Genomic DNA, 21,610 nt, shown 5'->3' with positions numbered 1-21,610 from the left:
AGCCTCCACTCATGCCCTGCACTTCTCTGCATCCAAAACGGGCTGCATGGGGACTCCTGGGAGGGGCGGGGTGGGGTGGTTGGGGCCAGCCAGGAGTGGGATTTGGGGGTTCTCTGAACTGCACAGAATCTTAGCTAGAGGTTCTCCCGAACCCCTGCAAACCCCCAGCAGCCCACCCCTGACTTTGGACCAGTCACTTTCTTTCATCCCTAGGAAGATAGATAGATAGGCACCTTATGTCATATTAATGGGCACCATTTGTAAGATGCATGAACTTTGCATACCAGCCAAGGTGGCCTAATATTAAATCTATTGTTGGTCTTTCAAAACTTCAGATAGATGAATCTAGAGTTTAGCATAGTCCTACTATATGATATTTTTGTAATCAGCAATAAAGAGATTGGTTTAGGTTTTTTTTTAAAGAAATGTGCAAGTTGTGCTATTTATGTTTGTGTATATATACATAGGCATGTACATATTAACTTAAACATTCATGGAATACAAAGATTAGTCAAAACCCTTGTAACCATTAGCATACTTTTTCTACTGTCCTTCATAGCTGAGATTTCCTTTTAGGAGTGCATACTTTTCATTTTCACCCCTTCCCCATCTTAACATTCATACATTATTTAATACAGTGAACTGCCTTTTGTCTTTCTGAACTGCTTGCTGTCCAGGCTTTTGTGATGTGACCTTGGTTTGTAACCATAGAAACGTGTTAAAAGCATCAGCCTAAAAAAAAAACAACAACCAAAAAAGAAACAGTAGTTTGGAATGACAATTCCATGAAAGGAGGTCATGATATATTAACAACGATAAAAGCATATATTATGTTTAACCTGTTAAACTTGATTATTCTGTGATGATCAGCACTTTCAGAATGTTCATCAAGGTAGAGGAAGACAGAAACATATTGTACATTTTAATAATAGCCTTTTTTGAAATATTTGAAACCAAATCTTGGAAAAGTATCACCTCAAGTCTTGCTTTAGCTCTTAAAACAAGCATTATTTCCTTGTTGAGTTGCTGATGTATTCCTCCAATTTTCTGTATTTAATAGTTAGAAATGTTTAGTCATCCTGATCATTCTAGGAATAATGGCACTTCAGCTCAGTGTAGAGCTGACATGATGCAAAGCTATCTAGACAGATGGAGAATGCATAACTGAGTCTGTAGTTATGTAGGTCAGTACAAGCTAATGGATTCTGTGACTCATCAGATACCAACTTATTTCTTTAACAACTTGCATATAAAATTACTGGAGGCTATAGAGAGAAGTCAAGGTTTTTAAAGGGAAATTTATATGGGCATTTTTAGGTACTGTAGTGGTAATGGAGAAGTCTCTTTGAATGAAGTGTGATACCAAATAAAGATCAGATTTATCATGTAATAAAGCTGCCCCTGTAATGAGCATTTATTTTCAACAATGTGTCCAGGAAATAGGGCCTTAAATTTATCATGAGATGTACTATATTATAGTGCATTGTAGTGAAATATTTTGCTCCATGAAAATAAAAAGTAATACTGATTCGGATTAATTTAATTTAATTTAATTTAATTAATTCAATTTATATGCCGCCCCTCTCCGAAGACTCAGGGCGGCTGAGATATGCCGCCCCTCTCCGAAGACTCAGGGCGGATTACTGTAAAGCTTGATTATGTTAAATAATCAAGTACACAAAGTCCTCATATTTTCTTAAATGTTTGTGAAGATGTTGATGAATTGTCAATTTACTCTGGCTGTAGTAAGATAGGATTAGTTCTTCAGGCATGATTTGATCATTTAGAAATGGGAGAGGATAACACTGATTTTGAGTTTTCTTTATAGAAGTCCAACACCTTTGCTTAGTATATATCACAAATTCTTGATGGAATGTCAAATCCATTGTCTCTTATTTCATTCATTTGAAAATTTAGTTACATGTTAAAATAGAGAAAATGTTATTCATTAATAAATGAGTTTGACCTAAGCAGTTTATTAATTATTGCAGTGTCTGATATGAGAAAAAACATATTTCAAATCCTTTACTTGTATAATCCTGTTTGAGTGACCTTGAGCAAATCAGCATATCTCAAAGAGATGCTATGATGCTGAAACAATATTCTGATATCGTCATAGGCAGTTCAAGATAACAATGTATAACAAAAAAATTCTTTTTTCATTAATTTCAAATTACACAATGCATGACTACTCATGCATAGATTTACTGGCCTTTACCATCAGCGTTTGTTGATTCTGGAAGAGAAAATTGTCCTTGGGTATTTGAGAAACAATTAGCCATTTGGGATATTGCTCTAGCATCCTGTGTGGATTACTGAGGGAATAATTCATGTTTGTTAGACTCTTTCCTGCTGTTGACCTTTGTCACCTTCAGATCAAAGGGTTCTACCAATCTGCTTTTGACAAACAAATTGGGGTGCGTCTAATATATGCTGAAGTGGGTGACTGACTACAAGATCCATAAGATGTTACATGCCAATTTTGAGGGAAATGATGACTATATGCCTCCTTGATTGGCTAGTTTTGTTACTTGATGATTCTTCAGAAGAAGAATGAATAACTTTTTCATGTTCCATGCTTGTGCTCTCCAGATTAAAGCTTGGATGGGCTGTGTGATATGAAAGCTCCTTAATAACTCAAAATTTATCAAGAATCCGATTTGGTCATAAGATTTGTACACCGTTATCTTCTACATCCCTGTTTTTTGTTGGTATACCAGTTCTCATACAATATTAGGGGAAATGCATTGCTTGAATGTTATTTTATTGGTTTCTCCAGTCAGCCATTTGGGTTGCATGCATAGCCAGTGTGAGGATTTCAGTAGCAGATTTCTATGTCAAGTTAGGCTTAGTAGCATTATTGCACATTATATTGCTTTGTTTCCTTCACCACTCTAAGTGGCCTTCTATTTCTCTCATGAATAGCAAGCAAAGTAACATTTGCTTGGCTCATGTTGTATTCTGTGTTAACATTCGAAGGGAGGGGTAAATTATGGGTAGCTGCAAGGACATGTTTATTACAAATAATCAAAAATAAGTCTCAGGAAGCTATAACTCCAAAATAGCTTTGTGCATTTTTCTCAGGACTTTATGAACACAGAGGAGAGAAAGCTTACTGTCATGAAGAGTTCACATTTTGAGTGGAGGCAAAGCAAGTGTTCCTGGCAAAGTCAGGGTGCTAATGTATGAGGGGGATTAGATAAGAACCTGTCATGTGTAGGAGGTGGACTACGTGTGTATGAGTTGAATATCTTTGCAGGTGGCAGTTTTAGATGGGAAGGATAGTAAAAACTGACAATAATGGAGAAGTCAGGGAGGTTAATAGACAGAATATTGGAGGAGGATTGAGTGATCAGATTGGAGGGCGGGAGATGAGAAACAGGAAATTTTAGACAGGAATAAATTGTGATCAACACAGGAAACAACAACAGTGATGCTGAGTGGGAGACTCAGTTCAAAACTGAAGATGTGAGTTAACAAAGGAGGGTATGAGGGACCAACGTGACCAGAAGGAAGAATAAGGAATGAAATCAGTATGAAGGCAGGAAGATTAGTGTCTATGCAGGTTGGATAGATAGAAATTATGTCTAGAATTCAAAGAGCAAAAAAATGAAATATTAGGGTATGTGGTGACAGAGAGGTAAAATTGTGCACGTCATCAAGTGTACACTGGAAAATCTGCATAAAGAAGAGAAATAAAGAAAATGAAAAACCTTGGTATATGGGATATAGTCAACAATAAATGATGAGAAACTATTATGGTAGGAGTTTTAAAATGTAATTTATGCGTTTTTCTTTTATGGCTGAAAGTCTGCGTAAATACTATTTATTATAATAATAATTTGTTAGGTTCTGCCTAGCTTGTAGATCAAGTTTTTAAAAAAACCTAAGTGATTTCAAGAGTGAGATGAGTGAGGATTGAATTATTTTTCCTTGTGCTATTACTGTAAACTAGTCTCATTCACCCCGTTATTGTGTTGCTAATAACTATCCCTTTATTAAGCTGGAAGAAACAACTCAAAGGAATACAATCTAGGTTTTCCAACTCTTAGCAACTCCTTAGCAAATAATGTTACTTTGGGAATGTTACTTGGGGGAAGAGTAGGAGGATTTAGTATCTGCTATTATTCCACTGCATTATTTTTAAATCCCAAAAAACTGCAGTTAATATGCCTTATAGGGGAACAAGCTGAGGAAACTCAGTGAAGTACATTGTTTTTTTATTTAGACTAATTTTTATATTATCCATTCAAAAGACTTTAAATGTTCAATAAGACACTAACATATGGACATCGCAAGACACTGAGCTTGTTGATCGAAAGGTCGGCAGTTCAGCGGTTTGAATCCCTAGTGCCGCATAACAGGGTGAGCTCCCGTTACTTGTTCCAGCTTCTGTCAACCTAGCAGTTCAAAAGCACATAAAAAATGCAAGTAGAAAAAATAGGGACCACCTTTGGTGGGAAGGTAACAGCGTTCCGTGTGCCTTTGGCATTTAGTCATGCCGGCCACATGACCATGGAGACGTCTTCAGACAGTGCTGGCTCTTCAGCTTTGAAATGGAGATGAGCACCGCCCCCTAGAGTCAGGAATGACCAGCACGTATATGTGAGGGGAACCTTTACCTTTACTTTTTTAGAGGCAACATATTCTGTAATGTGGGACCAACAACAGAAGGGACCTCCTTTCTGGTTCATGCTACTCTGCTTTTAATGAAAGAAAGACCTTTAGAAGACCCAATCTAGAAATTTTAACAGAATAACCAATGAATTATGTATTTTCCTGATTTATAGAGATAATTTATATATAGGATAAAGTGATCCCTAGAGTAACCTATGGCCATGCTATTGCTATATAGGGCTTCATGGATAATGACCAGAACTTTGAATTGGCTTGGAAGCCTCCAGGCAACCAATAAAAGAGAATGAGTTTCCTCTGCTAATAGCATGTTCATTGCATCTTATTTGGATTGTAGCTTTCAAATAATCTTCAATTGCAGTCCTGCCTAGAGAACATTGCAATAGATCAAATGTGGTGATAAGTGTGAATTACTTTTGCCAAGTCTTTTTGGCCTATGTTATCTTGAACTCTTGCTAAACAAAAGCAGTTGAGAATTTCAGGTGAATCTCCTGTTGCATTAACAGAAAATATAGAAACTTTATAAAGCCATGTTGAGTATCTCATCCATTGTTGATGTGCTTGCTAGACACACCCTCTGCCAGTAGTATGTGGTCAGCAGATACACACAATTTCCACCAAAGAGAATCTTGCAAGGCTAGTCCATAAGACCCTGCAAAGCTATCCTTTTTTTTGATGAAATTAACAAAAGTAACTTGTAGAATTAGATTAATTGAAGGGCAGTATTATTAAACAGCCTTATATGGCCTGATCCAGTCTTGTTTCTATAATCAGTTTTATGGTACTGTACTGTATTGCAAACAACCAATCACTTTTTCTTCTGTTTTTATGGATTCACAAAAAAAAATGTAATTGTACTGCTACATTTTGGACTTTGCATCTACTACTGTAAGTATAAGCAGCCTTTCTCATTCAGGCACTACAGAGTATAGGATGGAGAGATCAGTTTTGCAATTTAGAACTTCATAAATCTGTCATAGTACTAATCTTCTCTTAAGGGCAAAGCTGTTCTTTTTTTTCTTAAACAAAAGGTGACAGTCTCAATTTGCATGAGCCCTTAGGCACTGAAGCTTGTTGCAAGTGAAATACGGTACTACTGAGTTTCTATTAAATGCCAGCGGGGTAGAAACCAACTAAAAGGGAGAGAGTACAAACTTAAGTGTCTAAGTATGTAGCCCTTGAAATATATTGGGCTCTACAGTACTCCCATCATCCTAATTAACAGGATTATTTCCTGTTGGGTAAGTAGGTACATTGCTTATATCAACCTCACCAGACTTGCATGGAGGATCACTAGGAAATTCTAGAGCTGTAGGCAATATATCATCATCATCATCATCATTTTTTTTTTCATAAGAGGATGGCAAATAATTTCTTATTGCTACCAAGAGCTACATTCAGCTCAGTGGTGGGTTCCTCCCGGTTCGGCCCGGTTCTCCCAAGCCAGTAGCGGTGATGATATGATGTCACCGAACCAGTTCTTCCCCCCCGCCCCCACCCCCCCTTGCCCCCCACCCCCACGTTATTCTTACCTTTTACTTGGCCCCACCCCCAATCTATTGCTGCTTCCTGAGTCCCAGCTGATGGCTAGAGGGAAAAAAACTGTTTAAACTCTTGCCACGGGGCTTCAAAGGGCTGCCATACAGCTGATCAGTGTTAAAAGAAAACAAATGAGTAGACCGGTGCCTGCAAAAATAAATGAGTAGACCAGTGCCTGCAAAAATACATGAATAGATCAGTGCCCGCAAAAATACATGAGTATATCAGTGCCTGCAAAAATAAATGGGTAGATCAGTACAGCTCTGCAAACAGTTAAAAGCCTGGTAGACCAGTACCTCTGCTAAATCCTAAATAATTGTCACATGACCATCAAGCCACTTCCACAAAATAAGCCACGCCCACAGAACCGGTAGTAAAAATTTTTAGAACCCACCCCTGATTCAGCTGAAGGAAGTATACTTTTAAATGGTTGCACTACAGTGGGTTAGTGAATTTGTCTAATTTGCAGCAAGCATTCATTATATTTATGACATTTCTTTTATTCAGGAAGTTGATGTAGGCATAATGTAGTCCTTCCACTGATTATTTTATTCTCACAGCAGTCCTGTAGGATAAAAATTGTGATTAGCCTACAATCATCCAGTGAGCTTCTTGGCTACATAAAAATTTAATTTCCCAAAGCCTAGTCCAGGATTCTGGCAAATAGCTCTGACCTGGGCTCAAAACAGTCCTGCCAAAACATTAATCAGAATAGAGCTGGAAGGGACCTTGGAGATGTTCTAGTCCAACCCCCTCCTCAAGCAGGAGACCCTACACCATTTCAGATAGGTGGTTGTCCAGTCTTTTCTTAAAAAACTCCAGTGATGAAGCATCTACAACTTCTGAAGGCAAGCTGTTCCACTTAATTATCCTCATTGTTAGGAAGTTTCTCCTTAATTCCAAGTTGCTTCTCTCCTTGATAATTTTCCATCCATTGTTTCTTGTCTTGCCTTCTGGTGCTTTTGAAAATAAGTCGACCCCCTCTTCTTTGGGGCAGCCCCTCAAATACTGGAATACTGCTATTAGGTCACCCTAGTCCTTCTTTTCTCTAGACTGGCCATACCCAACCGTTCTTCATATTTTTTTGTCTCCAAAAAAATCATCGTAGTTGCTCTTCTTTGCACTTTCCCCCCAAAGTCTCAACATCTTTTTTGTAATGTGGCCAAAACTGGGTGCAGTATTTCAGGTGTGGCCTTACTAAGGATTTATAAAGTGGTGCTAATACTTCATGTGATTTTAATTCCATGCCTCTGTCTATATAACCAAGAATTGTATTAGCATTTTTGGCTGCTGCAGCAGGTAATCCATTTATATGACTTGCCTGATCTGTTTGAAAGCATTGCTGCTTAGTGAGCTGTTTGGTAAGAATACTGTTATATGGCATGCTGCCCTTTATATTTCTGCAAATAAAAGAGCTGTAGATTTATTTCATAAAATAGAAGTAAAAATTACACAGAGGAGCTTGGCTCTTGTTGCCTTTGTGTTCTTTTTTACTTCCTTAACAAATCAGCTACTCTTCTGAACTATCAGCCGCCTTGAGTCTTCAGAGAAAGGCGGTATACAAGTTGAACAAATAAATAAATAAATAAAATCACCACCATCCATTTGTTATACATATTTCTTATCCCAATCCCCTTTCCTCTCCACATTCCTCCTAGTCTCATCAAGCAATCTTCAGACTGCAAGATTTCGTTTGCTTTTCCTCCACTACTTTTTGGGTGTCTAAACTCCAAATGGTCTGTTCCTTTAGCCTGATTGCCTTCTTTTCCCTTAATAACTTCTGATTTTATTTCAGTTAGTTGTCCTTATCTGGATAGCGCTTATTTAACACCCCACCCCCATCCCTGCAGGTTGAGAGCAGCAGCTGTCATGCTCAGTAGCTTTGCTTTCCTGGGGTTTGTAGCATTCCATAGTTACAGTGATAATCATGACTTGCCAAGCATGCGGTAATTTGACAGTGTGCACCTGTTTTGTGTCTCCTTTTTTTTATTGGTGACATTCCAACTCTTTGGTACCATTATATATTTAACTAGAGTAACGCTTCTCCAGGGTTGACAGCCTTGACAGACTGAGGGATAAAGATCTGTCTGCTCTTCCACATGTATAATTTTGTCTTCTTATTGTCAGTATGGTAGAAAGAATTTTGGGGGTATTCATAATATGCACTTCTGAAGCCTGCAGGTCAAGTTGCCTTTTCTGTGATTCAGACTTGGCTTGTTTGCTGTTAAGTTGTGTTTGATGGATAAATCTTGATTTTTATTCCAAGAGTAATGCAGCAATAATGTGCTTTATGTACATCCTACGTTAATATGCATCCCACATTAACCATTCATAACACAGGCAGGATTAAAAGACAACTTGGTTTCAACGCAGTTATCAACTGGTTTCCTCTTACTTAGTGTCCATATGGGTTTCTGCCTGCTGTGCATCTTTTAGTATTTGCACCATGTAAATATACTTGCACTTTAGATTTTTATGGCCTGGATTTATATAGTTTTCAAGGAATGGCCGTAATCTCTTTCTGCATACTAGTTCATTTTTAGCTTTTTAAGCATGCAAATAGGAAACCCAGTGGGGGGGGGGAGAAACCCATTCTCGAATGATGGGCTGTCTGCTAAAACGAAGCAAGGCTGTGGCACGCACTTGAAAGAAAACTGGGATGCTTGTAATTGTGGAGTCTGTCTGGCAAGAAGAAAGAATGTTTATTCATAGAGAATATGCATGTGTAACACTTGTATCAATTTTAGGTGGTTAGAGAACTGATAACAGTAACAAAGAGTTAGACATCCTGCATCCCTTATCTAGAAGTAAGGAATAAGGATGGCCTGGAGCAAACAGAATGGCATTTTCTAGCCAGGACCCCTTTTGGAGCGCTCCAATAAAAGGAAACAAAACCTGCATCTCGTGTCTGGAGTTCTTCATTGGCTTTGGGACCAGGCTCACACCTGAATTGGGGACAGCACTACCATAAACTTCCTACTTTGTAATTGTATATATGGGCCCAGAAAATCAATAAGTAGGATGGATAGAACCTAACAGAAAATAGGGTAGTTCAGTAAGAGGTTCCACAAGAGCAAGGATTACATGGTCCTAGATCAGTGGTGGGTTGCTCCTGGTTCGGTCCGGTTCTATAAAACTGGTAGTAAAACCGGCGGGAGGCTCTGCCCACCCGCCACGACATCATCATGGGTGATATGCGCAGAAGTGCATGCGCGCTTCTGCTGCAAACCGATAGTAAAGGTAAGTCGAACCCACCCCTGTCCTAGATGTTGCTGAACTTAAATTTGCAAGAGCTGTCAGAATTACTAGTGAGTGGGAATTCAGCAGTCTCTGACGGTCCCAGGTTCCCATTTCTCACTATAGATATCTTTTATAAGGATCTTCTACCACCTAGAGCTACCATTAATCTGCAGAAACTCTAACCATATTAATTTCACTGGGAGGTAAACTAAATACCATCCTAGTAAATATTTGCTTCATGCCTATGCCTCACAATTGTTTCTTTGCAAAGGTTACTGTTCTCTTGCCATTCTGGTTTCACTTTTGCTTTTGAAATGGTGAGAAAAATGGGTAATCAAACCTGAGTTCCTCCTCTCTGTTTTCCTAGCTTCCAGGAAAAGATATATATTATTACAGAAGTTCTGAATGGATATCTTACTGAAGGTTTTGAAGTGAGGCTAAGGACTGTACAGTATGTAATTAATCTGAGATGTGGCCCTATGGCTGCAGATAATTGGCAGCGATGAAAGAAGTAAGCAACCTTCATCTGCCTGTTATTTGGTTTTATAAATAATCTCAGCTGCTTCATTAGCATTTCAAGAGGCAAAACTATGTTTACTTTCTACTGCAAGAATTAGGATCCTCCAGGTTATGGTTCAAGTTTATCCCATAAGGTTTTTGCTGAGTCTCTCTCTGAGAACAAAGAGAGATTAGTTTCATTGGGACATGGCTTGAGGTGGTAGTTCCTCAGGGCTTTCCATGCCTTTCACCAGAAACCTGCTACTTCAAAGTGCTGAGAATGTTTTGAGGTAGCAGTTCTCCGAGTAGAGCAGGGATGTCTTCTGCACTGTTATTGTGTGCCTCTACAATGGGGATGTGTGCTGTGAAGGAGTGGGGAGTGCGTGTTGGCTATGTAGCAAGACAAATTCCGTTTCCCATTTTAATGTATCATTTGCCTCTTAGAACAGCCCTATGTCCTCTGGACTCTCAATGAATCTACTTCGCCCTGAAAAACGGTTAAACCACCAAAGAATATTTATGCGAATTTCATGGTACAATGGTTTTGTTAAGATTATGATTTCCTAAATCAAAGACATTTTTTTTAAAAAACCTCTAAGCTATCATTTTAATAGTATCAGTGTTTCTTTTTCTATTTTCTTTGTCACAAATAAAACTCACAGTAATCAGTGGCAATTGTGAAAGCTCAGTTGATTTCAGTGAGATGTAATCCCTGGAAACTAACTTTATTCTTCAAGTTGCATTTGAAGAAGAAAACTCACCAAAAATGTCCCATATGTGCTCAGAAAGAGAACAACTATATTATGTACAGTTATGATTTCTAACGCATGATTTATTTTTATTAGTACCTATTAAAGACTGTAAATTTGAAAATAAGTTCTCTCTAATATGCTGTTTTGACTGATGGTCCAGAAAAAGCCAATATTATGATAACTAAATCTGCACTACTATTAATCTTCTCATCTTCTCATTGTTTCCATCTCCTTCACTTATGACTGTACGACTGTAACATTGTTGCTTGTATCCTTATGATTTATATTGCTATTGTTTCCTGATTGCTTATTTGTACCCTATGACTATCATTAAGTGTTGTACCTTATGATTCTTGATGAACGTATCTTTTCTTTTATGTACACTGAGAGCGTATGCACCAAGACAAATTCCTTGTGTGTCCAATCACACTTGGCCAATAAAAATTCTATTCTATTCTATTCTATTCTATTCTATTCTATTCTATTCTATTCTATTCTATTCTATTCTATTCTATTCTATTCTATTCTATTCTATTCTATTCTATTCTATTTATATTGACTGTTTCCCTATGACTATCATTAACTGTTGTACCTTATGATTCTTGGTAAATGTATCTTTTCTTTTATGTACTCCGAGAGCGTAAGCACCAAAGACAAATTCCTTTTGTGTCCAATCACATTTGCCCAAAAAAGAACTCTTATCTATCTATCTATCTTAAAGACTCCCAGGCCAAGCTCCATAAAGAGTTTGTGCAGTGATGTTTTGTACAAAAACTTGTATGTACACGTGTGACTTTTGTGCATCTCTATTTCATGATTTTTTTGGTCTTACTGTTTGAAACAGTTTGCTTTTTTTTATAGAAAATCTGGTTAAGTCAGTTAGAAACCTCTGTGCATGGATGCCTTCTCCATGTAATACAATAGGTCATGGGACATATATGTTCTTTGAAAAGGAAAAAAAAATGTTGATTACTGGAAACAGCTTTGGTCTGTACACATGGTATACAGATAGTCCTTGAATTACAACAGTTCATTTAGTGACTGTTCAAAGTTACAACAGCAGTGAAAAAAGTGAGTTATGATCATTTTTCAGTGACTTATGACCATTGTAGCATCCCCATGGTCACATGATTTACATTCAGATGCTTGATAACTGACTCACATTTATGACAGTTGCAGTGTCCCAGAGTCTTGTGATCCCTTTTTGCGACCTTCTGACGAGCAAAGTCAATGGGGAAGCCAGATCCACTTAACAATTGTGACTAATTGTGACAATTGTGACTAATCAACAAATCTGATGAGAAAAACGTGGCAAAACTCACTTAACAATTTTCTCACTTAGCAATATAAATTTTGGGCTCAATTGTGGTCGTAAGTTGAGGACTGCCTGTATATGGTGATGGGGATATATATTGGATGATTCAAAATGTGGATAGCTTTCATTTATTAATATAGCTACCATATTTCAATTTATTTTTCTTCATTGTCTGCTATGGGAATGTTAACATTTAGTGATCAGAAAAATAAATCTGTTATCAATATTTTTTTACACTGAAAGGAAACATTTTCTTTATAGATTTGCCTAGCATGGACTCTTATATTCATGTGAAGACCAAAAGTTATTGGGACTGAAAGAATAATACTGTTCAGATTTTAAAAAGTTGTTGAAGAAATATTTAACTTGTCAATGAGTCCTGCTCAGCATTTGAAAATGTAAGATGTTATCTAAAGCAACATTTTAAGTACTCTTAAAACTTTGGATAAGCTTTTCCAAACAAAGATATTTGCCTATTTATTATGTTCTAAACACAGTTGGAATCAGAGCTTTTCTTAAGGCAGCTATTTCCAAAAGATACAGATTTTGTTTTTTTTTAAGCACTTAAAAGTATAATGCTTTGTCTGTTAAAATTAGCATTATATGTATGTCACTGTGCAAAAAACATTGTAATTGTTCTTTGACTTCCATGACTGAATACAGTTCAAGTACCTTTTTCTTCATTGGTTATGTCACTATTCAATAGTCACATTTCTTACTACTTTGCTTTATATGATGATTAATTTGGATCTTCAAGAAAGTGCCCATACAATTTCATTTTCCACCCTGCTATGGATTAATCCAGGCATCTGGGCCCTACTTTTGAAAACTTGATAGACCTTGGTTTGATTTAGCAATGCAGGATCGTTTTTCAAACTGGTGAACAGCAATTCCATTTGTTCCTGTTGATAAGACTAATAATGTGTATTTTAAAAATTATAAATTATAAAGTCACATTATAGAGCATGTTTTAAAATGAATAAAGTATGGTGTTCAGTGGAAGATCACTATCCTAGTTTGTAATTCAGGTCTAGATAATGGGTTAAGAATTAAATTTATTGTTATTAAATATCTAATCCAGATAATTTTTTTTTCATAGCAAATGGAAGAATTGGAAGATAATTCTTGAAAAAAAATTAAATGCACAGGATAAAAATTCCTGATTTCAAGAGACATGGAAATGACTTTTTAGATGGGGCTAATCTGCATTTTTGGCTTAGAGCCAGATCCATTAAGTGTCAAATTTTTACTAGTATTTTGAAGTTCATTGGTTTGGCTTGGAGCCAGTTGAATGAATTACTCAAAATAGTTTGCATATTTTATTTTATTTTTCATCAAAAAGTGGGCGAGGCCTGTGTCTTTGAAATTCAGTGTGAGAAGTGGCCTTCAGACAACAGAAGGTATCAATCAAAATGTCATTTTGTTAAGCTGGCTAAATGACTTTTTTGAGTCATTTAACATAAGTGAATGACTTTCTAGGAAAAACAGTTGAACTTGTAAATTTTACTGCAGGGTTTATTATATTAAAGAAGGAGTGCAACTGTTGCCATTTCCTTGTTTTGCCTATATGCAGATATATACAAACCAGAGAAATCTAAAAAAAGATATCAAAAATGGTGAACAGATTTTAGTTCATCCAACAGCATCTCTCTAGCTGGTCAGTCACTGAAGCACCAGCTAATTTATTAGTTAGTTTCCTGGATTAACTCTTGGCTGACCTGTATTGTTCTTGGTGTGACATTGTACAGTTTCTTTGCCAAATTCTGTAAGATCCATTTTTTAAAATAACAGTTGGTATGAGTAAAACATTAAAAGAAACATCTGGTAGTTAAGATAAAAATAATATAAATAATTAATGTTAAAATTTGTTGTGTTTACTAAACACACAAATTTATTAAACGCTAAAAATTGTAGTGTTAAAAGAATACAAAAGCATAAAAAAAGAGAAAAATACACATAAAAGAGCAGCTGAGGTAAAAACAGACCTACCATTCATAAGTTAACATAACCAATGTATGGATGCAAATCCCTCCTCCTGACCCTTATGTCCTTTACATGTTAGGGCATTTATACACAATCACACACACACATACATACACACACTCAAAATTTAAGGTGTTTTAAAATCAGTTGTAGAACTACTCTAGTTTTGCTTTGGCTGAATGTCTCAGTGATTCACAAATAACTAAATCATGCTATATCTAAATGTGCTTTCCTTTTGACTTGCAAAACTGGAGGTATTTTTCAGGGCCTTTTCCTGGAGGAAAATATGCATGTCTTGAATAATAACATCAAGCTTTTTTCAGATGTTGGTTTTAAAATTTAGATTTGCCTTCAGCATTTGAAGAAAGATTGACATTATGAAGCTTGTTATATGTTCTTTTGCTTAAATTCCCTATTCCAGTAATCATTGTTAACATTGCCATAACAAATAGATGGCTTCATCTTTATACCACAGGACTCTCTGCTACTCTTATTGCAGCAGAGTGTAGTGAAAGATCTATCAGATTCCACTAATTTGGAATGTCCTGTTTTAGACTCTAGAATTGAGAATTTAAGGCCTTTCTTTAATTATCCAGGCATACTATAATGATTTATTTTCAATTTTGGTTCCCTGGATGAATACCATTAATGAATTGGTTTTCCTGGGTTTCTCTTTCTTGACTTTTCTTTATTCAGCTATGCAACAGCCAATTTAGCAATCTGTAAATTGCACACAGAAAAAAGCAAGCTAGAGGCCTATCCCTTGCCATTTGATATTTGAGTGCTCCTCAATGTGCTGTATATTAGTTTTTATTTTCTGCTCTGACACCTTACTATGAGGGAAGAACTCTCTGGAGCATCTTAAAAGACTTCTATTAAAGACAAAAAGAGTTAAGCAAAATGCAGACAGTAGATCTCATAGTCACAGGAGAAAATAATATATAGTGACATTTCAAAAGCATTAATTAGGGAAGGAGTCAGAAGGTGGTAGAATGGGTGTTCAGCTCCTTTTCATTATGTCTTTTGCAGAAGATTTGTCAAACTCAAGGAAAAAGATGGTACCTGCATCTCCAGCTTTCTTAGATTATAAGAGTTTTGCTTAAATCAGACCTGTGTGGTTGTTATTAATCTTAATGTCCATTACCCTTCATGAATTCAAGTGAAGCCTTCCTAATTGTATGTGAAGATAGTATTGAAGACATTGGAAGATCTAACTTATAACAATTTACGGAGGAAGAAATTAGTATTGGATCCCCTATGCTTTGCAATATATCTGTACTGTAATGCTTTATGTAGAAATAATATCCTTGTCACTTGTGTCAGGGTTCCAAGTAATAGATCCATTACAAGCAAAAACTTCGAGGCAGGTGGATTCCTCAAGGAATAGCTTTATTGGAAATATCATATTGGCATATATCTGGTGAAAACCAACTCTGAGGGGCCCCTTGGCTTTCACCTAATTAAAAGTGAAACTTTTTCCCTCAGCCCCAAACAATCAGTCCCATGGCCCAGTCAAGGCAGTGTCCGCTGGTCCTCCTTCCTCCAGCCAGGTGTGAGAAGGTCCTTGGTTCCCAAGAGAAAGTATTTTATTTGGACTACACTACCCCAGCTATCTCTAATCTCCCCTCCCTATCCCTCAGCTCCAGTGTGGCAGCACTGAAGCTCCAAGATGGGCAGATCAGCTTCAGGATTGGCAACTTGTAGTTGAGGTTGTCAGTCCAGCATTGTAGCAGGCTTCGACAATTGTAGATACATTTTCAGTATGTATATTGGAGATAGTGCAGACAATGCCTAAGAGTCTTTTCTTATAAAGCATGTGCTTTACTAGAATAGAATAGAATAGAATAGAATAGAATAGAATAGAATAGAATAGAATAGAATAGAATAGAATAGAATAGAATAGAATAGATTTTTTTATTGGCCAAGTGTGATTGGACACACAAGGAATTTGTCTTGGTGCATACGCTCTTAGTGTACATAAAAGAAAAGATACGTTCATCAAAAATCATAAGATACAATACTTAATACTTAGAGCCTTGCAGCGGACTAAAGTGCTGTTAAGTAGCACTTAGCTTCGAGCTGCCTGCAATTACTGCGAGTTCAAATCTCACCAGGCTCAAGGTTGACTCAACCTTCCATCCTTCCGAGGTAGATAAAATGAGGACCTGGATTGTGGGGACAATAAGCTGATTTGTATATAAAAGAACACCGCTTGGGGGGGGGGGGGGGCGAAAGCCCTACTAAGCAGGTATATACAAAAGTATGAAGGCTATTGTTTAACGCATTGTAACCTGCCCTGAGTCTCCAGAGAAGGGCGGCATATAAATCGAACCAATAAATAAATAAATAAATAAATAAATAATGATAGTCATAGGGTACAAATAAGCAATTAGGAAACAATATCAATATAAATCGTAAAGATGCAAGCAACTAAGTTACAGTCATACAGTCATAAGTGGAAGGAGATGGATGGTGGGAACAATGAGAACTACTGATGTATGTTCCTTCACAATAGAGACTGTTGTGGTAATTTTGGTTTAACCCCATGTTGAAAGATTGTGACTTAGATTGTTAAAAGATCTAGAAAAATTTCATGGCCAATTCTGAAAGATTTTTTTTTCCCCACAGGAACTAGCCACCATAAGTATAAGAAGTTTTTACATCTATCAAATGATAGTAATGGGAGGAAAGATGTCTCCCTGTCACTCCCTCTCCCATTTTTGGTTGGATGTTTTATAAGGCAGGGTTGCTGGAACTGATGGTTGTAGTGGATGACTGAACCCTGATTCTCATGGTTTTTTCCCTTGATATCTCATCAATGATCTGCCATGATCTGATATGCTATTCTGCATATTTAATCACCATATATTTTAGTTCCATAACAGCATCAAATCCACATGGACCATATGAATAAGCTCCATTAGTTGGTTCAGATGCATTTTAGGCTTTTAATAAATACTTTCCCCGTTGACTGCCATCTTTGAAAACAATTTATATGGCTCAACCTTCTGGTAACTTTTTCTGTGAAGATTTGTCAAGAAATATTTGTATGTATGACCAAAGAAAACCAGCTTTTTAAAAAATAGCCTGAAATACATTTTCAGTAACTCTTCTTCATTAGTATAAAATTGTAAATTGGCCCAGGCAACATATGAGACATTACAATAGTTTTTTTTCTTAAAAATACTATATTGTTATTTCCCTCAGCGACTGCATTTATTGGCCTATATTTGCCAAGTGCTAGTACACAGAGAATGTTCTGAAATTGGCAAGCTCTCTGGGAACTAAAATTGCTTCTCCTTTGCTGCTGGTCCAGGCATTGTGCCATGCTAGTTTTCATTACTCTATAGTTTTAATAAATTCCTTTAAGGAAAATCACTAAGATGATAGTTGCTTCTTCTGCTGTTAAAAGCAGACTGTGCAGACTGTGCAATATAAATCATAGTTCAGAAAACTCCAAAGGGTGGGAGTGGCAGGTAGCTTTGTTGTACAAACAAGCATGGAGATTATTCAGAATCTAATAGGTATTTGGCACTCTTTGTATTTTGATCCTTGTATTGCCATTTCATGTAAGTCCCTGCATTTTTGCCTTTCTGAAGCTGCTCTGAACCTGCTGAATTATTGGTGGTGCTTCTGAAATTGCCCCTACAGAAGGAACTTTAGTGCCCTCTCTAACAACCTTGCCAAGCTGTTGCCCTCCAGATGTGTTGGACTATAATTCCACTCAACCTAGCCAGCATGGCAGTTGGTTATGCTTCACCGAATGTTTTCATATATAAATAAATGTTTTGGGAAGCTCCGGAGACATTTATTATGCAGCTGAAGTAAAATTAAGATTGCATATTGTGCTCACTGTTAATTGCTCTCCATAACAGCTGCTTTCAATTTTTTCTCTGAGAAGAGGCAACAATATTTGTGTGTATGTGTGCGCATGTGAACTCCTGGAAAAACTTGATCAAAGGCAATATAACAGTTTATCATAATCTGTAGAAAATGGAGATAAGAGATTTGGTCTTTTCCTCAATAAAGTTAAATCCTGGAGTCAGGACAGACAAAATTAAATCTTTCTTCATACCACATATACAGGCAATCCTCGATTTACAGTGGTTAATTTAGTGACCATTCAAAGTTACAACGACATTGAAAAAAGTGACTTATGACACTTACATATGTTGCAGCATCCCCATGGTAAATTTGTTCAAAATTTGGATGCTTGACAATAGACTCATATTTATGACTGATGCTGTGTCCTTGGGTCATTTGATCCCCTTTTGCAACCTTCTGATAAGCAAAGTCAATGGGGAAGCCAGATTCATTTAACAACTGTGTTACCAACTCAACAATTGCAGCGATTCACTTAACAAATGTGGCAAGAAAGATTGTAAAATGGGGCAAAATTCTCTTAACAGATGTTTCACTTAGCAACTGAAATGTTGTACTCAATTGTGGTTGTAAGTCAAGGACCACTTGTAATACATTTTGAGATTGATGTTGCAAGATTACCTCCTTACTATGGTGGCTTTTGAAAGGGTCTGAACCAGGGGTGAAATGTAAAATTTGTTACTACTGGTTCTGTGGGCGTGGCTTGGTGGTGGTGGGTAATGTGACTGGGTGGGCGTGGCCAACTTTTTTTTTTTTTTTAATGTTTCAAAGCATTTTTTCTAATGCTTTGAAAAGCCTCTGCCTCAGCTGGGATCGTCAGAGAGGCTTTTAAAAAAATACCTCTCTGCCGATCAGGCAACTCAGCTGGGATTGTCAGAGACTTTTCAAAGCATTTTTTTTACCACCTCTTCGGCCAAGAGGTTGCAGAAAAAAATGCTTTGAAAAACCTCTGACGATCCCAGCTGAGCCGCATGATCATCAGAGGCTTTTTTTTTTATTTTTAAAAGCATTTTTTCGTCAGAAGAGGTTATAGAAAAAATGCTTTGAAAAGTTTTAAAAAAAGTCTCTGATGATTGTGCGGCTCAGCTGGGCATGGGGGAGGGGAGTGCAGGGATTTTTGCTACCGGTTCTCCGAACCACCCGCCGCCATCGTTACCGGATCGGGTGATCCGGTCCAAACCGGGAACATTTCACCCCTGGTCTGAACAAAGTAATGTTGATGTATCTACCCATGGCTCTACCAATAGATCTATCCATAGTAAGGGACAGCATGCCATTTTGACAATAGCAACAGATGTGGGGGTGGAGAGGTATCTGGTAGAGTTTTATTTATGACAGCCTTTATTCCTTGTGTGGCATTTTCCATAGAATCTTGCTGGGAGAAAGAGAGAAGTCATGAATTACACTGAACTTTCTGCCCTAAGTATTAAGTGGTTCATATGTCTTAATCATAGGATTGTCTTAGTGAAATGAACTGATATGGAAAATTAGAACATTCTTATGGCCTTATTCTGCATCACACAGAAACATGTATGAAGAAAATGGAGAAAAAAATGTAGGAGCCCAACATTTATTTTTGTGGGCTGTTAACATATTCAGATAAACTTCCCCCACAATTCTTGCCTTATCAAGAATTCTGGGCTGCAGAGAAGTTCAGTTTATAACTCTTTTATATTCCTTTATATATAATGTCAAAAATTTATTGTGAAACTAGGGTTGCAATATTACTGGGACCAATGTATATACATGCAATCTTATCCCTACCTCACTTGAACTATATTTATGAAGATGGTTTCTGTTTAACCATGTTCCAATGATTTAATATTAGCTTTTGACATCTCTGCCTCACCCCTTTCATTTCCAAAATAAAATTTGTCAAGTTATGCTCAAAAGGATTCTTATGAATTCTAAATATTGGGCAACAAACAAGTACAGTATGTGTTTGAATTGTCCTCCTAACGTTTCCATATTTTTCCATTCAAAATTATGTCTAGTGATAACTCGACAAAAATAAATTTAAATCCTGTGATTAAAAGCTTTCCTTCTCTGTGAAGGAAATAATTCAGTCAATGAGAATTTTAAAAGAAAAATTTTCAATACAACTGCCAAATCAGTGAGCTCAAAATAGGGTATTTTTCTTATAGCACATTAATCTGTCAATCCAGTTGTCCATATGTTGGTACATAAAAGGATATAAAACACATTTTAAGTAAAGCAAAAAATATTCATTGATTTAGAGAACACATATGATAAAATGAATAGGCTTGAATTATGCAATGATTTATGTAAATTTATGTCGTTTTGGAGTTTCTGTTGAGCAGGAAGTAAGGATAGGATGTTTGATGATCTCTTGGTTTTAAAAATGTATTTATTATGTATAAGGAATGCTTGTGGTATCATTGGAGTTGTATTAGTTGAAGACATAAACATACATGTACTTTGATCTTGCAATGAATATTAGATAGATTACATGTTGCAATGAAAAGTATGTATGAAAAGTATGTATGAAAATTAATGAATCAGACCATGGTAATTTAACAGATAAAATAGAATGAATAGTTTCAAGTACATGATGTTGCCTATCTAAGTAGAAAGTTTAGTGAAAATGTAAAAATTGAGAAATTTTAAAATATACAAACACTGGTAGAAAGGTAGTAAATTTTATGAGGTCTGTTGTGAAACATGAATGCTTGCTGAAAGAAGTAAAACAATTGTAAGAATGTGCTTCTGAGCATTTTGTTCTATGGAAGTGGAGATTAGATACTGTATATCAGGAAAAACTCAAACAAGAATAAGTTGAACTCAGTAGGAATGGGTTTCTTTGGAATTGTGATAAAACAAAAAGATGTAGAGTTAAGAATAAATAGAAGATGAATGAATGTGGATTGATTACAAAAGTGAATGATCAATGTGAAGTAAGCATATTGAGGTGATTTGATTGCATAGAAAGAAATGAATGAAAGCCACATAGCAAAACATTGAAAAGTGAATGAGCTGAAAGGAAGGGGAAGAAAGAAATTATTATTTTTTTCTTACAGCTTCTAGTGCTATTTGCTTTTTCTTGATATGACCTGCATAATGTTGTTTATCCTGGAATGTAATATATGTTCATTCAAAAAAGATAACCACAGTCCTGCCAACATGTGCATGCTATTTACTAAACATATAGGTAGTCCTCGATTTATGACCACAGTTGGGTCCAGAATTTCCATTGCTAAGCAAGGTAATTGTTGAGTGAGTCATGTCCAAATTTACAATCTCTTTTTGCCATGGTTGTTAAGCAAAAGACTGAAGTTGTTAAGTAATTCATGTGATTGTTAAGCGAATCTGGCTGCTCCAATTGGCTTTGCTTGTCAGAAGCCAGCTGGGAAGCTTGCAGCTGTCAATCACATGACCCCAGGATGTGGCAAGCCATTGTAAATACACATTGGTTGCCAAGCATCTGAATTTTGATCATGTGACCCTGGGGATGCTGCAATGGTCATAAATTATGAGATTAGTTATAAGTCGCATTTTTCATTGCTGTTATAATTTTGAACAGTTGCTAAGCAATTGGTTGTAAGTTAAGGACCCCCTGTTTTTTATTTCCACATGTAGAGCAATGTAATACAATACTGAAGGAAACTCAAGTTCCAGTTTGAGGGTTTTTTTTAAAAAAAATTGTTTCAGTTTCTTTTGGTATAATGTTCCTGATTTAAGTAAACATGCTGATTATTATTATATTTTACAATTTTGATGATTCTATATTTGGATCCATATTTAAAGC

The 21,610-nt window shown here is 36.5% G+C and overlaps 1 protein-coding gene across 7 annotated transcripts in view; it reads left to right on the top strand.

Moving 5' to 3' along the window:
- The window catches only part of KIF26A (kinesin family member 26A), a 161,899-nt gene that overhangs the window by 94,600 nt on the left and 45,689 nt on the right, over window positions 1–21,610 (top strand). The gene's annotated exons all lie outside the window — the stretch shown is intronic.

The sequence above is a fragment of the Pantherophis guttatus genome, chromosome 1, assembly GCF_059756535.1.
Source record: "Pantherophis guttatus breed Tessera chromosome 1, ASM5975653v1, whole genome shotgun sequence".
NCBI lineage: Eukaryota > Metazoa > Chordata > Lepidosauria > Squamata > Colubridae > Pantherophis > Pantherophis guttatus.
This window is presented reverse-complemented; position numbering and strand designations above follow the sequence as displayed.